The 20,982-nt window shown below is 45.8% G+C and overlaps 1 protein-coding gene across 1 annotated transcript in view; it reads right to left on the bottom strand.

The window, feature by feature from the left end:
- The window catches only part of LOC139559702 (low-density lipoprotein receptor-related protein 8-like), a 169,627-nt gene that overhangs the window by 77,654 nt on the left and 70,991 nt on the right, over positions 1-20,982 (bottom strand). The gene's annotated exons all lie outside the window — the stretch shown is intronic.

The raw sequence follows: 20,982 nt of genomic DNA, 5'->3' as shown, positions 1-20,982 counted from the left end.
TGTATAGAAGGGTTTAGGGTCTAACAGACTAGGGTGTATACAAGGGTTTAGGGTCTAACAGACTAGGGTGTATACAAGGGTTTAGGGTCTAACAGACTAGGGTGTATAGAAGGGTCTCTTGTTGTGATGTGTGTTTTAACCTATATATATATATATTGTTCTTAATCCCAGGCCCCCGTCCCCGCAAGAGGCCTTTTGCCTTATGGAGGCACTCATTGTAAATAAGAATTTGTTCTTAACTGACTTCTCTAGTTAAATAAAGATGTTGTTCTCTCAGCCCTGAACAGACAAGACAGGAACAACACAGTGGTGAAGAGAACCCAGCTCACTAACCACAACAGTGGTGAAGAGAACCCAGCTCACTAACCACAGCAGTGGTGAAGAGAACCCAGCTCACTAACCACAACAGTGGTGAAGAGAACCCAGTTCACTAACAACACAGTGGTGAAGAGAACCCAGTTCACTAACCACAACAGTGGTGAAGAGAACCCAGCTCACTAACCACAACAGTGGTGAAGAGAACCCAGTTCACTAACCACAGCAGTGGTGAAGAGAACCCAGCTCACTAACCACAACAGTGGTGAAGAGAACCCAGTTCACTAACAACACAGTGGTGAAGAGAACCCAGCTCACTAACCACAACAGTGGTGAAGAGAACCCAGTTCACTAACCACAGCAGTGGTGAAGAGAACCCAGTTCACTAACCACAACAGTGGTGAAGAGAACCCAGTTCACTAACCACAGCAGTGGTGAAGAGAACCCAGTTCACTAACCACAACAGTGGTGAAGAGAACCCAGTTCACTAACCACAACAGTGGTGAAGAGAACCCAGTTCACTAACCACAACAGTGGTGAAGAGAACCCAGTTCACTAACCACAACAGTGGTGAAGAGAACCCAGTTCACTAACCACAACAGTGGTGAAGAGAACCCAGATCACTAACCACAGCAGTGGTGAAGAGAACCCAGTTCACTAACCACAACAGTGGTGAAGAGAACCCAGATCACTAACCACAGCAGTGGTGAAGAGAACCCAGATCACTAACCACAGCAGTGGTGAAGAGAACCCAGTTCACTAACCACAACAGTGGTGAAGAGAACCCAGCTCACTAACCACAGCAGTGGTGAAGAGAACCCAGCTCACTAACCACAGCAGTGGTGAAGAGAACCCAGCTCACTAACCACAGCAGTGGTGAAGAGAACCCAGCTCACTAACCACAGCAGTGGTGAAGAGAACCCAGTTCACTAACCACAGCAGTGGTGAAGAGAACCCAGTTCACTAACCACAACAGTGGTGAAGAGAACCCAGTTCACTAACCACAACAGTGGTGAAGAGAACCCAGTTCACTAACCACAACAGTGGTGAAGAGAACCCAGTTCACTAACCACAACAGTGGTGAAGAGAACCCAGTTCACTAACCACAACAGTGGTGAAGAGAACCCAGTTCACTAACCACAGCAGTGGTGAAGAGAACCCAGTTCACTAACAACACAGTGGTGAAGAGAACCCAGCTCACTAACCACAGCAGTGGTGAAGAGAACCCAGCTCACTAACCACAGCAGTGGTGAAGAGAACCCAGTTCACTAACCACAGCAGTGGTGAAGAGAACCCAGCTCACTAACCACAACAGTGGTGAAGAGAACCCAGTTCACTAATCACAGCAGTGGTGAAGAGAACCCAGCTCACTAACCACAACAGTGGTGAAGAGAACCCAGTTCACTAACCACAGCAGTGGTGAAGAGAACCCAGCTCACTAACCACAACAGTGGTGAAGAGAACCCAGCTCACTAACCACAACAGTGGTGAAGAGAACCCAGTTCACTAACCACAGCAGTGGTGAAGAGAACCCAGTTCACTAACCACAGCAGTGGTGAAGAGAACCCAGTTCACTAACCACAGCAGTGGTGAAGAGGACCCAGCTCACTAACCACAACAGTGGTGAAGAGAACCCAGTTCACTAACCACAACAGTGGTGAAGAGAACCCAGTTCACTAACCACAACAGTGGTGAAGAGAGAGAGAAAGAGGGAGAGAGAGAGAGAAAGAGAGAAAAGAGAGAGAGAGGGAGAGAGAAAGAGAGAAAAGAGAGAGAGAGGGAGAGAGAAAGAGAGAAAAGAGAGAGAGAGGGAGAGAGAAAGAGGGAGAGAAAGAGGGAGAGAGAGAAAGAAAGAGAGAGCAAGCGAGGGAGGGAGGGAGGGAGAGAGTGGGAGAAAGAGTGAGGGAGAGAGAACCCAGCTCACTAACCACAGCAGTGGTGAAGAGAACCCAGCTCACTAACCACAGCAGTGGTGAAGAGAACCCAGTTCACTAACCACAGCAGTGGTGAAGAGAACCCAGCTCACTAACCACAACAGTGGTGAAGAGAACCCAGTTCACTAATCACAGCAGTGGTGAAGAGAACCCAGCTCACTAACCACAACAGTGGTGAAGAGAACCCAGTTCACTAACCACAGCAGTGGTGAAGAGAACCCAGCTCACTAACCACAACAGTGGTGAAGAGAACCCAGCTCACTAACCACAACAGTGGTGAAGAGAACCCAGTTCACTAACCACAGCAGTGGTGAAGAGAACCCAGTTCACTAACCACAGCAGTGGTGAAGAGAACCCAGTTCACTAACCACAGCAGTGGTGAAGAGGACCCAGCTCACTAACCACAACAGTGGTGAAGAGAACCCAGTTCACTAACCACAACAGTGGTGAAGAGAACCCAGTTCACTAACCACAACAGTGGTGAAGAGAGAGAGAAAGAGGGAGAGAGAGAGAGAAAGAGAGAAAAGAGAGAGAGAGGGAGAGAGAAAGAGAGAAAAGAGAGAGAGAGGGAGAGAGAAAGAGAGAAAAGAGAGAGAGAGGGAGAGAGAAAGAGGGAGAGAAAGAGGGAGAGAGAGAAAGAAAGAGAGAGCAAGCGAGGGAGGGAGGGAGGGAGAGAGTGGGAGAAAGAGTGAGGGAGAGAGAAAGATAAAGAAAGTGTGAAAATAGCTATCCTATCCTCTAACCGATGCCCCTTTGATTAACTACACACTTAATCCCCCTCTGTCGCTAACAAGGGAATCAAATACCAACCGTGCGCTCAAGTCGCTCGACACTAAGACAAGGTAGTGATTGATTCGATTATGCTAACTTGTGACTTCCACAAGCTGTCGCTATAGTTGTGGCTAATGTGTTTTGTTCGAGAAAGAGGCCCTAAAGGCCAAATAAAAGCCAATTAGTCAGAGGCAGAGGCAGAGTGACATTTGCGTCACAGTTGTTTACCGGTGGAGTGACAAATGAAGACTCAACATCTTGACTTTTATGACACAGGAACTAATAGGGATTTTGACATTTGTAGTACAATAGTTGGCTCATTGACAATGAATTTTTATGATGTGAGTTTCTATGGTGTGAGTTTCTATGGTGTGAGTTTCTATAATGTGAGTTTCTATGATGTGAGTTTCTATAATGTGAGTTTCTATGATGTGAGTTTCTATGATGTGAGTTTCTATAATGTGAGTTTCTATGATGTGAGTTTCTATAATGTGAGTTTCTATAATGTGAGTTTCTATAATGTGAGTTTCTATAATGTGAGTTTCTATGATGTGAGTTTCTATGATGTGAGTTTCTATGATGTGAGTTTCTCGTTTTGATCTGTATGGCCTCACTTGTAAGTGCAGGTAACTGCCAAAAGAACGGAAACACTTGAATAAATGATCAATACAAACTTTATTGAAAGCAGGTGCATCTACACAGGTGTAGTGAGTTAATTAAGCAATTAACATCCCATCATGCTTAGGGTCATGTATAAAAATGCTGGGCTGGCCATTATTTTGGTTACCATGGTTATGCCCCCATAGGATGACAATGCTCCCGTCCACAGGGCACGAGTGGTCACTGAATGGTTTGATGAGCATGACAACGATGTAAACCATATGCCATGGCCGTCTCAGTCACCAGATCTCAACCCAGTTGAACACTTATGGGAGATTCTGGAGCGGCGCCTGAGACGGCGTTTTCCACCAACATCAATAAAACACCAAATTATGTATTTCCTGGTGGGAGAATGGTGTCGCATCCCTCCAATAGAGTTCCAGACACCTGTAGAATCTATACCAATAGAGTTCCAGACACCTGTAGAATCTATACCAATAGAGTTCCAGACACCTGTAGAATCTATACCAATAGAGTTCCAGACACCTGTAGAATCTATACCAATAGAGTTCCAGACACCTGTAGAATCTATGCCAATAGAGTTCCAGACACTTGTAGAATCTATACCAATAGAGTTCCAGACACCTGTAGAATCTATACCAATAGAGTTCCAGACACCTGTAGAATCTATACCAATAGAGTTCCAGACACCTGTAGAATCTATACCAATAGAGTTCCAGACACCTGTAGAATCTATACCAATAGAGTTCCAGACACCTGTAGAATCTATACCAATAGAGTTCCAGACACCTGTAGAATCTATACCAATAGAGTTCCAGACACCTGTAGAATCTATGCCAATAGAGTTCCAGACACCTGTAGAATCTATGCCAATAGAGTTCCAGACACCTGTAGAATCTATACCAATAGAGTTCCAGACACCTGTAGAATCTATACCAATAGAGTTCCAGACACCTGTAGAATCTATGCCAATAGAGTTCCAGACACCTGTAGAATCTATGCCAATAGAGTTCCAGACACCTGTAGAATCTATGCCAATAGAGTTCCAAACACCTGTAGAATCTATGCCAATAGAGTTCCAGACACCTGTAGAATCTATACCAATAGAGTTCCAGACACCTGTAGAATCTATACCAATAGAGTTCCAGACACCTGTAGAATCTATACCAATAGAGTTCCAGACACCTGTAGAATCTATACCAATAGAGTTCCAGACACCTGTAGAATCTATACCAATAGAGTTCCAGACACCTGTAGAATCTATACCAATAGAGTTCCATACACCTGTAGAATCTATACCAATAGATTTCCAGACACCTGTAGAATCTATACCAATAGAGTTCCAGACACCTGTAGAATCTATACCAATAGAGTTCCAGACACCTGTAGAATCTATACCAATAGAGTTCCAGACACCTGTAGAATCTATACCAATAGAGTTCCAGACACCTGTAGAATCTATACCAGGGTGCATTGAAGCTGTTCTGGTGGCTCCTGGTGGCCCAACACCTTAAGACTCTATGTTGTTGTTTCCTTTATTTAGTCAGTTACCTGTACAGTATGGTGTGTATGTTAAAGCAGTTTGACCCATAGATATCTCTCCCTTCACGGTCTTATGTGATACATCACTGCTGACGTATGTGATTGTGCAGGTTCTTCTACACCAGCGTTTCCCAAACTCGGTCCTGTGGCCCCCACTTGGTGCAACGTTTTGTTTATTACCCCTGACACTACACAGCTGAATCAAATAATCAAAGCTTGATGATTAGTTGATTATTTGAATCAGCTGTGTAGTGCTAGAGACAAAAAAACAAAACGTGCACCCCTTGGGGTCCACAGGACCGAGTTTGGGAAACGCTGGTGTATATAGATTATATGTTTTACCTTTTTCTTGTTACTAATTGCGTGTTACCGTTTTGTCCAGCATGTCTCACCATAAAAAAGGAGATTGTAACCAGAGCTGGGTTCAAAATAGTATTAGTGTTTTTCCTTAAACACTTTCGCTGTGCTTGATTGAGTTTGCCTGGCGCAATGGAGCTAATAGAATATTTCCAAAAGTGCAAACCCTGCCCAGCTCGCTAGCTAAGCTACAGTGAGCATATCAGCCAGGGTTAGCTACCATGGCTAGCATTCTACTGTATCTACTGTAGCTTAATTAAGCTGGGCTAGCGTAGCCACGTCCCTCTCTGTGAATTATGGCTCAGGTACAGGAACGCTAGCTAAGCTACAGCGTCAGCCTGCAACGTTACCTACCATTAGCATAACTAGCATTAGCATACTACTGTATTCATGGCTCATGCAGCTTACTCACAGTGAATAAGGCATTGTTGTTTACCACAATATGTGTATCGTCTGGGTTCAAATGCAGGTCGTCATGGGGGATGTGGCATGAATCAGTACACGTGAAGACCGTACACGTGAAGACATGTTATTATACATTGGCCCTGATATGTACAGTACACATGAGCGGTGAACTGTGAAAACATGTTACTTACAGCTAATGTGAAGTAAGCAATAAAAATAAAGAAATGCTCACGCACGCACACACACACACACACACACACACACACACACACACACACACACACACACACACACACACACACACACACACACACACACACACACACACACACACACACACACACACACACACACACACACACACACACACACACACACACACACACACACACTCCCAATGAACTACACATCTTTGCATAACTAAAATCCTCTCCGTTATTCGGTCAGTCGACTCAGTCTCATTACTCATTACCTCTAACAATGAAACATCTCGATAGGGTTGAAGCTCAATATCTACAAAGAGACGACTGTCTGAGGCTGTTTTCATTATCCCTCCTCCTCATAGAACCATAATCCTCTGTGGTTATGTCATTCAACATCTAAAATGGACCCAAATGGTTTTATTAAATCAGATGTCTATCAATAGAGAGTATGTGTAACTTCAGGTATCAAAGGCTTATTTCGGGAAAAGCTGCACAGAAGCTCGCTATCTTTCCTGCAGCTGTACAGAGCTGTCACTCTAAAATGTCTGCTGCGTGTGTCATATCATATGGAAATACGAATTTGTTCTTAACTGACTTGCCTAGTTAAACAAAGGTTAAATAAAAGGTTAAATAATAATGAATAAAATCAAGCAATGGTGGATATTACCAACAGTCAGTGCTTGAAGTAGAATTTAAAAAGGCACTGGCACTAATTTGTGCCGGGACTCAAATGTTACAGTACCAGTGTTGATATTTGAGAATTAATATTCTGTAAGAGATGCAAGTACTCCAGTAGAAAATTTGAGGTGCCGGTACTCTGTGTACTCTGTACTCTGTGTACTGTGTACTCTGTGTACTCTGTGTACTCGGCCCTGTCTAAAAGCCTCACCCTCTTTGTCAGGCCCAATTCAAGAACTGTCAACAGTCATCTTGAACCGAGCTCGAAGGGGAATAGAGAAAAAATATACAAGTTACACCTTTTAGCCAATGGTGATTCATCCTTAAGGGCAGAAGGAGTCCTGGGACTGAGGAAAAAACTTAAGAGTGAGTGAGTGAGTGAGTGAGTGAGTGAGTGAGTGAGTGAGTGAGTGAGTGAGTGAGTGAGTGAGTGAGTGAGTGAGTGAGTGAGTGAGTGAGAATGACCAAGAGTGTGTGTGGACTTGCAGATAGTGGATTTTTGGATAACCAGGTCGGCTTAAGGGCCATTCACTTGGGGACAAAATCATCAAAATGTTTACTAAGGTCTAGATTCAGTCTGTAAAACAGAAACGTACAGATTCCGTGATAAAAATGTAAAGGTCATTTCTGATTGAGCCGACATAAACAGAGTTCACCGTGAATGCAGTCTCCGCTACAGCGGGAACATTGCCTTTAAATTTCAAATCAGGCTGTAAAACTGAAGTTCCTGAATGTGGATTGAATAGACCTCTAACTCCTGAAGACATGGGAGACCTTTCTGCTGTTCTGACGTGGGAGTCCTTTCTGCTGTTCTGACATGGGAGTCCTTTCTGCTGTTCTGACATGGGAGTCCTTTCTGCTGTTCTGACATGGGAGTCCTTTCTGCTCCTTTCTGCTGTTCTGACATGGGAGACCTTTCTGCTGTTCTGACATGGGAGACCTTTCTGCTGTTCTGACATGGGAGTCCTTTCTACTGTTCTGACATGGGAGTCCTTTCTACTGTTCTGACATGGGAGTCCTTTCTACTGTTCTGACATGGGAGTCCTTTCTGCTGTTCTGACATGGGAGTCCTTTCTGCTGTTCTGACATGGGAGTCCTTTCTGCTGTTCTGACATGGGAGTCCTTTCTGCTGTTCTGACATGGGAGTCCTTTCTGCTGTTCTGACATGGGAGTCCTTTCTGCTGTTCTGACATGGGAGACCTTTCTGCTGTTCTGACATGGGACACCTTTCTGCTGTTCTGACATGGGAGTCCTTTCTGCTGTTCTGACATGGGAGTCCTTTCTGCTGTTCTGACATGGGAGTCCTTTCTGCTGTTCTGACATGGGCTGGTTCGCCTGGTTCGCCTGGTTCACCAACTACTTCTCTGATCGAGTTCAGTGTGTCAAATCGGAGGGTCTGTTGTCCAGGCCTCTGGCAGTCTCTATGGGGGTGCCACAGGGTTCAATTCTTGGACCGACTCTCTTCTCTGTTTACATCAATGATGTCGCTCTTGCTGCTGGTGATTCTCTGATCCACCTCTACGCAGACGACACTATTCTGTATACTTCTGGCCCTTCTTTTGACACTGTGTTAACAACCCTCCAGGCGAGCTTCAATGCCATACAACTCTCCTTCCGTGGCCTCCAACTGCTCTTAAATACAAGTAAAACCAAATGCATGCTCTTCAACCGATCGCTGCCTGCTCCTGCCCGCCTGTCCAACATCACTACTTTGGACGGCTCTGACTTAGAATATGTGGACAACTACAAATACCTAGGTGTCTGGTTAGACTGTAAACTCTCCTTCCAGACTCACATCAAACATCTCCAATCCAAAGTCAAATCTAGAATTGGCTTCCTATTCCACAACAAAGCATCCTTTACTCATGCTGCCAAACATACCCTTGTAAAACTGACCATCCTACCAATCCTCGACTTCGGTGATGTCATTTACAAAATAGCCTCCAAAACCCTACTCAATAAATTGGATGCAGTCTATCACAGTGCCATCCGTTTTGTCACCAAAGCCCCATATACTACCCACCACTGCGACCTGTACACTCTCGTTGGCTGGCCCTCGCTTCATACTCGTCGCCAAACCCACTGGTTCCAGGTCATCTACAAGACCCTGCTAGGTAAAGTCCCCCCTTATCTCAGCTCGCTGGTCACCATAGCAGCACCTACCTGTAGCACGCGCTCCAGCAGGTATATATCTCTCTAGTCACCCCCAAAACCAATTCTTCCTTTGGACGCCTCTCCTTCCAGTTCTCTGCTGCCAATGACTGGAACGAACTACAAAAATCTCTGAAACTGGAAACACCTACAGTGGGGAGAACAAGTATTTGATACACTGCCGATTTTGCAGGTTTTCCTACTTACAAAGCATGTAGAGGTCTGTAATTTTTATCATAGGTACACTTCAACTGTGAGAGACGGAATCTAAAACAAAAATCCAGAAAATCACATTGTATGATTTTTAAGTAATTAATTTGCATTTTATTGCATGACATAAGTATTTGATCACCTACCAACCAGTAAGAATTCCGGCTCTCACAGACCTGTTAGTTTTTCTTTAAGAAGCCCTCCTGTTCTCCACTCATTACCTGTATTAACTGCACCTGTTTGAACTCGTTACCTGTATAAAAGACACCTGTCCACACACTCAATCAAACAGACTCCAACCTCTCCACAATGGCCAAGACCAGAGAGCTGTGTAAGGACATCAGGGATAAATTGTAGACCTGTACAAGGCTGGGATGGGCTACAGGACAATAGGCAAGCAGCTTGGTGAGAAGGCAACAACTGTTGGCACAATTATTAGAAAATGGAAGAAGTTCAAGATGACGGTCAATCACCCTCGGTCTGGGGCTCCATGCAAGATCTCACCTCGTGGGGCATCAATGATCATGAGGAATGTGAGGGATCAGCCCAGAACTACACGGCAGGACCTGGTCAATGACCTGAAGAGAGCTGGGACCACAGTCTCAAAGAAAACCATTAGTAACACACTACGCCGTCATGGATTAAAATCCTGCAGCGCACGCAAGGTCCCCCTGCTCAAGCCAGCGCATGTCCAGGCCCGTCTGAAGTTTGCCAATGACCATCTGGATGATCCAGAGGAGGAATGGGAGAAGGTCATGTGGTCTGATGAGACAAAAATAGAGCTTTTTGCTCTAAACTCCACTCGCCGTGTTTGGAGGAATAGAAGGATGAGTACAACCCCAAGAACACCATCCCAACCGTGAAGCATGGAGGTGGAAACATCATTCTTTGGGGATGCTTTTCTGCAAAGGGGACAGGACGACTGCACCGTATTGAGGGGAAGATGGATGGGGCCATGTATCGCGAGATCTTGACCAACAACCTCCTTCCCTCAGTAAGAGCATTGAAGATGGGTCGTGGCTGGGTCTTCCAGCATGACAACGACCCGAAACACACAGCCAGGGCAACTAAGGAGTGGCTCCGTAAGAAGCATCTCAAGGTCCTGGAGTGGCCTAGCCAGTCTCCAGACCTGAACCCAATAGAAAATCTTTGGAGGGAGCCGAAAGTCCGTATTGCCCAGCGACAGCCCCGAAACCTGAAGGATCTGGAGAAGGTCTGTATGGAGGAGTGGGCCAAAATCCCTGCTGCAGTGTGTGCAAACCTGGTCAAGAACTACAGGAAACGTATGATCTCTGTAATTGCAAACTAAGGTTTCTGTACCAAATATTCAGTTCTGCTTTTCTGATGTATCAAATACTTATGTCATGCAATAAAATGCAAATTAATTACTTAAAAATCATACAATGTGATTTTCTGGATTTTTGTTTTAGATTCCTTCTCTCACAGTTGAAGTGTACCTATGATAAAAATTACAGACCTCTACATGCTTTGTAAGTAGGAAAACCTGCAAAATCGTCAGTGTATCAAATACTTGTTCTCCCCACTGTATCTCCCTCACTAGCTTTAAGCACCGGCTGTCAGAGCAGCTCATAGATTACTGCACCTGTACATAACCCATCTACAATTTAGCCCAAACAACTACCTCTTTACCTACTGTATTTATTTATTAATTTATTTTGCTCCTTTGCACCCCATTATTTCTGTCTCTACTTTGCACTTTCTTCCACTGCAAACCAACCATTCCAGTGTTTTTTTATTTTTTATTTTACTTGCTGTGTTGTACTCACTTCGCCTCCATGGCCTTTTATATTTTTATTTATTTATACATATATTTGTTTGCCTTCACCTCCCTTATCTCACCTCACTTGCTCACATTGTATATAGACGTATTTTTTTTTTCACTGTATTATTGACTATATGTTTGTTTTACTCCATGTGTAACTATGTGTTGTTGTATGTGTCGAACTGCTTTGCTTTATCTTGGCCAGGTCGCAATTGTAAATGAGAACGTGTTCTCAATTTGCCTACCTGGTTAAATAAAGGTTAAATAAAAAAAAAAAAAAAAAAAATGGGAGTCCTTTCTGCTGTTCTGACATGGGAGTCCTTTCTGCTCCTTTCTGCTGTTCTGACATGGGAGTCCTTTCTGCTGTTTTGACATGGGAGTCCTTTCTGCTCCTTTCTGCTGTTCTGACATGGGAGTCCTTTCTGCTGTTCTGACATGGGAGTCCTTTCTGCTGTTCTGACATGGGAGTCCTTTCTGCTGTTCTGACATGGGAGTCCTTTCTGCTGTTCTGACATGGGAGTCCTTTCTGCTGTTCTGACATGGGAGACCTTTCTACTGTTCTGACATGGGAGTCCTTTCTACTGTTCTGACATGGGAGTCCTTTCTGCTGTTCTGACATGGGAGACCTTTCTGCTGTTCTGACATGGGAGTCCTTTCTACTGTTCTGACATGGGAGTCCTTTCTGCTCCTTTCTGCTGTTCTGACATGGGAGTCCTTTCTGCTGTTCTGACATGGGAGTCCTTTCTGCTCCTTTCTGCTGTTCTGACATGGGAGTCCTTTCTGCTGTTTTGACATGGGAGTCCTTTCTGCTCCTTTCTGCTGTTCTGACATGGGAGTCCTTTCTGCTGTTCTGACATGGGAGTCCTTTCTGCTGTTCTGACATGGGAGTCCTTTCTGCTGTTCTGACATGGGAGTCCTTTCTGCTGTTCTGACATGGGAGTCCTTTCTGCTGTTCTGACATGGGAGACCTTTCTACTGTTCTGACATGGGAGTCCTTTCTACTGTTCTGACATGGGAGTCCTTTCTGCTGTTCTGACATGGGAGACCTTTCTGCTGTTCTGACATGGGAGTCCTTTCTACTGTTCTGACATGGGAGTCCTTTCTGCTCCTTTCTGCTGTTCTGACATGGGAGTCCTTTCTGCTGTTCTGACATGGGAGTCCTTTCTGCTGTTCTGACATGGGAGTCCTTTCTACTGTTCTGACATGGGAGTCCTTTCTGCTCCTTTCTGCTGTTCTGACATGGGAGTCCTTTCTACTGTTCTGACATGGGAGTCCTTTCTGCTGTTCTGACATGGGAGTCCTTTCTACTGTTCTGACATGGGAGTCCTTTCTGCTGTTCTGACATGGGAGTCCTTTCTGCTGTTCTGACATGGGAGTCCTTTCTGCTGTTCTGACATGGGAGACCTTTCTGCTGTTCTGACATGGGAGTTCTTTCTACTGTTCTGACATGGGAGTCCTTTCTACTGTTCTGACATGGGAGACCTTTCTGCTGTTCTGACATGGGAGACCTTTCTGCTGTTCTGACATGGGAGTCCTTTCTACTATTCTGACATGGGAGACCTTTCTACTGTTCTGACATGGGAGTCCTTTCTGCTGTTCTGATATGGGAGTCCTTTCTACTGTTCTGGCATGGGAGACCTTTCTGCTGTTCTGACATGGGAGTCCTTTCTGCTGTTCTGATATGGGAGTCCTTTCTACTGTTCTGACATGGGAGACCTTTCTACTGTTCTGACATGGGAGACCTTTCTGCTGTTCTGACATGGGAGCCCTTTCTGCTGTTCTGACATGGGAGTCCTTTCTGCTGTTCTGACATGGGAGTCCTTTCTACTGTTCTGACATGGGAGACCTTTCTACTGTTCTGGCATGGGAGACCTTTCTACTGTTCTGACATGGGAGTCCTTTCTGCTGTTCTGACATGGGAGTCCTTTCTGCTGTTCTGACATGGGAGACCTTTCTGCTGTTCTGACACGGGAGACCTTTCTGCTGTTCTGACATGGGAGACCTTTCTACTGTTCTGACATGGGAGTCCTTTCTGCTGTTCTGGAACAGTGAACACGAGAACAGATCAGTATTTCTACAGTAATAAATACACGGGGAGTATACGGTATCTGTTGATCCTCTGTAATTCCACTTTACATCGCTAGGAAAACTATTTCAAGTGAATCTCCACAGAGAGCCATTTATTTTTCAGTACTTTTTGAGTAACTAACCCGCTCAGCCAAAGCCCCAGCCTTAATCTTTCATGTGTCAGTGTAACGCTACTCCAGTGTATAATTATGAGACAACTCACTGCACTACAATGATTTAGGCTGGCACAGATCTAGGGCTTTTCTGTCTGTGTACACAGATATAGAGGAACAGAGAATGAGAGAGATAGAGACAGAGAGAGAGAGATAGAGACAGAGACAGAGAGACAGAGAGACAGAGAGACAGAGAGATTTTATTTTTATTTTTCCTTTTTCTATTGTAAATAAGCTTTGGCAATACACTGTTACGTCATGCCAATAAAGCAAATTGAATTGAATTGAGAGAGAGTCAGAGACAGAGAGAGACAGAGACAGAGAGACAGAGAGAGAGAGAGACAGAGAGAGAGAGAGAGAGAGAGAGAGAGAGAGAGAGAGAGAGAGAGAGAGAGAGAGAGAGAGAGAGAGAGAGAGAGAGATAGAGAGAGAGAGAGAGGGAGAGCGAGAGAGAGAGAGAGAGAGAGAGAGAGAGAGAGAGAGAGAGAGAGAGAGAGAGACAGGGAGAGCGAGAGAGAGAGAGAGAGAGAGAGAGAGAGAGAGAGAGAGAGAGAGAGAGAGAGAGAGAGAGAGAGAGAGAGAGAGAGAGAGAGAGAGAGAGAGAGAGAGAGAGAGAGAGAGAGAAATAACACAGCATGCCTCATACCTCATCAAGCTTCAGTGTAATTGGAGCGTGGTGGAAGGTGTGCGTGCTGTATGTTAATTAGCATTAACATATGTAAAACAGGGGATCCACTATCACTGACTGCAAACATACAGTAGGTCTCTGCCTGGCACCGACAGAAGAGAAATACAAACTTCAAACAAACACCGTCCCTGGGCTAAATATGTTGTAAATTACAGCAGGAGGCGCCACTTTTTGGCATCTGGGCTACTGCTCAAAGTGTGAAGTTGTCATGGCAACACTTTATAGTTTAAGGAATGAGCGTCACACAGGGCTAGCCTTATTTGCAGCGCTAATTTGTCGTTTTTTGTTATTGTCGAGCCTTCTGACACTTCTTTCACTCTATATTTTTCAATATGTAGTATATCAGAAGTTCAATGTTTCTTGCTAAAATGACATTCTGAATTAATTCTCATAGTTCTACTGAAAGTCCATCAAAACCAGAGAGTTCGCTAATAATGTGCTTCCAACAGGATGACGAGTTCAACGAGGAGATGAGAGAAACGTGTTATTTTGGTGAAGAGACGTTCACCGTGGCGTAATGAACAGGTTTCCTGTCTCTCACGGTGCCTTTTAGTACAGTACACAGAAACACAGATGGCTCTCCAGTCGCTCGCTTCCCCATCCATTTTAATGCGACTGCGACCATGGGAGCCGCACTCTGAGGGCCAGCTGTGTATGACCTGCTACCTTTTCAGGAAAAAGCCATTCAGGACGTCCTAATGTGGACACCGTCACGTGGACTACGAGTTAGAAATAGAGCATTTGTTCCATTCTCCACCTTGAGAGGAATGACATGTATGTCTCCATTTTGAAAGTGGAGTGTAAATGACTGGTTCATGTACAGCTGTCTAACCAAGAGTAACAAGGCAACAGTAAACATGTCATCCCCCAACGAATGATGCAGCGCCCCAACTTGGGACAATTAGTGACAATTATTCAGACGTGTTCAAACTGATGTTGGGTGGATTAATGAGATACAGGAAAACGGTGAAGTTTTACTAATGGTCCACTGTATCTGAATGGATTTACAGAGAGTCCACACAGCGTTTCAAAATGTTCACCTTGATATGAATGGGAGGAGCTTATGGATCCTTATGGAGATGTATATATGTACAAAAATGTCATGACCGTAGCTCAAACGAGACAGGAAATATTCTTATTCAAAGTTTGGAATATCAGTTGATTACTATAGCGCCCCCTTTGGGCCAATCAGTGTAACTTTGTAAATCCCCGGATCTCTATGGCTAGATGCATCAATTCACCCAAGTTTGGGTCAAAATCGGGGCCAGAGTTGTCTGAGATATTTTGCGTGTGACTAACGGAAGATCAAGACAGATCTCTTCCTCCATCATTTGCTGTACAGTAGCCATGGAAACCAAGTGTGATGGTTTAACCCTGCTGCCAATACAACATGAATCCATAAGTGATGCATGTTCATTGAATGGAGAGTTATAGTATTTGAACATGAGTTGTAGGCTGGCCCTCCTCTTGTACTACATGAGCATACAGACAAGATGGAATCAACCCTATTGGTTTATTATGCAGCTCTCTTTGTCAAGAGCAGAAATAATACATGTAATGACTTTGATAAAGAACAGGCCCACAGACTGAATTTTGGTGCCCAAATCTTTGGGCCTCAATCTCAAAGATTTTACCATCGACTGCAACGTTACATGAATAAAATACATTTAAGGATTTACATTTAAATAGGCTTTACTGTGATCTCTATCTCCGTTCTAGTCTACGCAAAGACAACATCTCTCCTTTATTCATATCTAATTGGATTTCCAATGCAAACACGTTATCCTTTGGAGGTTCCTGTCTCTTTCTCTAACTCACCCTCACCCAAACTTTTTGAGGGTGACATTAACATTAGCGACTTGTCGGCTGTTCTGTGCTTCATACATTATTCATGAGATAACGGCCCACACACACGCCCACAACTTGATAAAGCAGTACAAAATTAGGAAAATATTTTTCTAAGATTACATTTGCTTTTTCCAATTCCCTTTCTGCTGTGGTAAATGCATGCAGATTCCTTTTAAATAGCGAGCTCAATGACAAACTTTGTAGGCCTGTGCGATCAACCAATCACAAGATTAAAACGTGAATGGGTACCAGTGTTGTATTATTCAGATTGCACTGGTCTCAGTCCTGCCTCGGACTCGATCCCCCCTTGGTCTCAGTCCTGACTCGGACTCGATCCCCCCTTGGTCTCAGTCCTGACTCGGACTCGATCCCCCCTTGGTCTCAGTCCTGACTCGGACTCGAACCCCCCTTGGTCTCAGTCCTGACTCGGACTCGAACCCCCCTTGGTCTCAGTCCTGACTCGGACTCGAACCCCCCATGGTCTCAGTCCTGACTCGGACTCGAACCCCCCATGGTCTCAGTCCTGACTCGGACTCGAACCCCCCATGGTCTCAGTCCTGACTCGGACTCGATCCCCCCTTGGTCTCAGTCCTGACTCGGACTCGATCCCCCCTTGGTCTCAGTCCTGACTCGGACTCGATCCCCCCTTGGTCTCAGTCCTGACTCGGACTCGATCCCCCCTTGGTCTCAGTCCTGACTCGGACTCGATCCCCCCTTGGTCTCAGTCCTGACTCGGACTCGATCCCCCCTTGGTCTCAGTCCTGACTCGGACTCGATCCCCCCTTGGTCTCAGTCCTGACTCGGACTCGATCCCCCCTTGGTCTCAGTCCTGACTCGGACTCGATCCCCCCTTGGTCTCAGTCCTGACTCGGACTCGATCCCCCCTTGGTCTCAGTCCTGACTCGGACTCGATCCCCCCTTGGTCTCAGTCCTGACTCGGACTCGATCCCCCCTTGGTCTCAGTCCTGACTCGGACTCGATCCCCCCTTGGTCTCAGTCCTGACTCGGACTCGATCCCCCCTTGGTCTCAGTCCTGACTCGGACTCGATCCCCCCTTGGTCTCAGTCCTGACTCGGACTCGATCCCCCCTTGGTCTCAGTCCTGACTCGGACTCGATCCCCCCTTGGTCTCAGTCCTGACTCGGACTCGATCCCCCCTTGGTCTCAGTCCTGACTCGGACTCGATCCCCCCTTGGTCTCAGTCCTGACTCGGACTCGATCCCCCCTTGGTCTCAGTCCTGACTCGGACTCGAACTCCCCTTGGTCTCAGTCCTGACTCGGACTCGAACTCCCCTTGGTCTCAGTCCTGACTCGGACTCGAACTCCCCTTGGTCTCAGTCCTGACTCGGACTCGAACTCCCCATGGTCTCAGTCCTGACTCGGACTCCAACCCCCCATTGTCTCAGTCCTGACTCGGATTCGGACCCCCTTGGTCTCAGTCCTGACTCGGACTCGAACCCCCCTTTGTCTCAGTCCTGACTCGGACTCGAACCCCCCTTGGTCTCAGTCCTGACTCGGACTCGAACCCCCCTTGGTCTCAGTCCTGACTCGGACTCGAACCCCCCTTGGTCTCAGTCCTGACTCGGACTCGAACCCCCCTTGGTCTCAGTCCTGACTCGGACTCGAACTCCCCTTGGTCTCAGTCCTGACTCGGACTCGAACTCCCCATGGTCTCAGTCCTGACTCGGACTCGAACCCCCCTTTGTCTCAGTCCTGACTCGGACTCGAACCCCCCTTGGTCTCAGTCCTGACTCGGACTCGAACCCCCCTTGGTCTCAGTCCTGACTCGGACTCGAACCCCCCTTGGTCTCAGTCCTGACTCGGACTCGAACCCCCCTTGGTCTCAGTCCTGACTCGGACTCGAACCCCCCTTGGTCTCAGTCCTGACTCGGACTCGAACTCCCCTTGGTCTCAGTCCTGACTCTGACTCGAACCCCCCTTGGTCTCAGTCCTGACTCAGACTCGAACCCCCCTTGGTTTTAACTTGTCTGGAATAGCTGTGGTCTCGGTCTTGACTCAGACAAAAACACAGTGCATTCGGAAACAATTCAGACCCCTTGACTTTTTCCACATTTTGTTATGTTGCAGCCTTATTCTAAAATGTATTACATTGTAGATTGATGAGAGAGAAAAAACAAAGAGTTCTATCTTGGTTTCATTAGACCAGAGAATCTTGTTTCTCATGGTCTGAAAGTTTTTAGGTGCCTTTTGGCAAACTCCAAGCAGGCTGTCATGTGCCTTTTACTGAGGAGTGGCTTCCGTTTGGCCACTCAACCATAAAGGCCTGATTGGTGGAGTGCTGCAGAGATGGTTGTCCGTCTGGAAGGTTCTCCCATCTCCACAGAGGAACTCTGGAACTCTGTCAGAGTGACCATCGGGTTCTTGGTCACCTCCCTGACCAAGGCCCTTCTCCCCCAATTGCTCAGTTTGGCTGGGCGGCCAGCTCTAGGAAGAGTCTTGGTGGTTCAAAACTTCTTCTATTTAAGAATGATGGAGGCAACTGTGTTCTTGGGGACCTTCAATGCTGCAGAAATGTTTTGGTACCCTTCCCCAGATCTGTGCCTCAACACAATCCTGTCTCGGCGCTCTACGCATAATTCCTCTGACTTCATTGCTTGGTTTTTGCTCTGACATGCACTGTCAACTGTGGGACCTTATATAGACAGTTGTGCCTTTCCAAATCATGCCCAATCAATTGAATTTACCACAAGTGGACTCCAATGAAGTTGTAAAACATCTCAAGGATGATCAATGGAAACAGGAGGCACCTGAGCTGAATTACGAGTCTCATAGCAAAGGGTCTGAATACTTATCTAAATAAGGTTTTTTTATTTTTTTATTTTACAAACATTTCTAAAAACCTGTTTTCAGTTTGTCATTATGAGGTATTGTGTGTAGAACGATGAGGACAACGTTTTATTTAAACCATTTTAGAATAAGGCTGTAACGTAACAAAATGTGGAAAAAGTCAAGGGGTCTGAATACTTTCCAAATGCACTGTAGCTCCGGTATTGGTTTTGACCCAGACTCGAATAGCTCCGGTCTCTGTTGAATCGGGTCTCGTCTACAACTCTGGCTGGGACAACAGAAACAAGTGCTGAGTGTAAATGTCAATCAGATACATTTAGCATAACATCTTAATGCACTACTTCCTAATGATCTGCTTGAAAAGACACTGACCTTGTCTCCAGTCCACACTACTTCCTAATGATCTGCTTGAAAAGACACTGACCTTGTCTCCAGTCCACACTACTTCCTAATGATCTGCTTGAAAAGACACTGACCTTGTCTCCAGTCCACACTACTTCCTAATGATCTGCTTGAAAAGACACTGACCTTGTCTCCAGTCCACACTACTTCCTAATGATCTGCTTGAAAAGACACTGACCTTGTCTCCAGTCCACACTACTTCCTAATGATCTGCTTGAAAAGACACTGACCTTGTCTCCAGTCCACACTACTTCCTAATGATCTGCTTGAAAAGACACTGAGCTTGTCTCCAGTCCACACTACTTCCTAATGATCTGCTTGAAAAGACACTGACCTTGTCTCCAGTCCACACTACTTCCTAATGATCTGCTTGAAAAGACCCTGAGCTTGTCTCCAGTCCACACTACTTCCTAATGATCTGCTTGAAAAGACACTGAGATTGTCTCCAGTCCACACTACTTCCTAATGATCTGCTTGAAAAGACACTGACCTTGTCTCCAGTCCACACTACTTCCTAATGATCTGCTTGAAAAGACACTGACCTTGTCTCCAGTCCACACTACTTCCTAATGATCTGCTTGAAAAGACACTGAGCTTGTCTCCAGTCCACACTACTTCCTAATGATCTGCTTGAAAAGACCCTGAGCTTGTCTCCAGTCCACACTACTTCCTAATGATCTGCTTGAAAAGACCCTGAGCTTGTCTCCAGTCCACACTACTTCCTAATGATCTGCTTGAAAAGACACTGAGCTTGTCTCCAGTCCACACTACTTCCTAATGATCTGCTTGAAAAGACACTGAGCTTGTCTCCAGTCCACACTACTACGTCCCATGACTCACGTGAAATTGAATAATTCAGAACCCCTTTGATCTCCCCAAACCTGTGGCCCAGCTCAGTCCAGACAAGCCGCAAAAACGTCTCCCCTCGCACTTCCCCTCCTACCTGATGAGCACGAGTGGATTGGGAGAGGAGGGAAATCGGTCTCAGTCAGTCTGATATTGCCTAAATGAAAGTATGAAAGCGCTCCCCCTTCTCCTCTAAGAGCTTGGCAGTGATCCGGCTACACCTCTAAGAGCTTGGCAGTGATCAGGCTACACCTCCTGCCTCTCCTAAAACATCAGACGCTGGTCTAGTGGGGAAGTGTGTGGGCGAGGCGAAGCGAGCCGAGGCGAGGGCCCTTGCTGGTGGCGTGAGTGAGAGGCGGCTGAACCGGTGCCCAAGTGGAGTAGCAGGGAAAATTACAAACACCGAGCCAAATTAGATGCTGTCTGGCTGGCTGGCGCATCGGAGCGGAGCTACATAATATTCAGATAGGGTGTGAGTGTGAAGAATCGAGCTGTAATTATTCAACCTTTTAGCCTTTCTAGTGCAGAGGTCTGATGATCTGGACAGTAGTTGGTTAGGACCTTAACATGCTCTCTGAACCTATTGATGCTAGGACTCATAAGAGATACACCTCTAAGAGCTTGAACACCATCCCAACCGTGAAGCACGGGAGTGGCAGCATCATGTTGTGGTGGTGCTTTGCTGCAGGAGGGACTGGTGCACTTCACAAAATAGATGGCAATATGAGGCAGGAAAAGTATGTGGATATATTGAAGCAACATCTCAAGACATCAGTCAGGAAGTTAAAGCTTGGTCGCAAATGGGTCTTCCAAATGGACAATGACCCCAAGCATACTTCCAAAGTTGTGGCAAAATGGCTTAAGGACAACAAAGTCAAGGTATTGGAGTGGCCGCCACAAAGAAATGACCTCAATCCAATAGACAATTTGTGGGCAGAACTGAAAAAGTGTGTGTGAGTAAGGAGGCCTACAAACCTGACTCAGTTACACCAGCTCTATCAGGAGGAATGGGCCGAAATTCACCCTACTTGTTGCAGGAAGTTTGTTAAGTTAAACAATTTAAAGGCAATTCTACCAAATACTAATTGAGTGTATGTAAACTTCTGACCCACTGGGAATGTGATGAAAGAAATACAATCTGAAATAAATCATTCTCTCTGCTATTATTCTGACATTTCACA

The sequence above is a fragment of the Salvelinus alpinus genome, chromosome 30 (genome assembly GCF_045679555.1).
Source record: "Salvelinus alpinus chromosome 30, SLU_Salpinus.1, whole genome shotgun sequence".
NCBI classification, from domain to species: Eukaryota; Metazoa; Chordata; class Actinopteri; order Salmoniformes; family Salmonidae; genus Salvelinus; species Salvelinus alpinus.
This window is presented reverse-complemented; position numbering and strand designations above follow the sequence as displayed.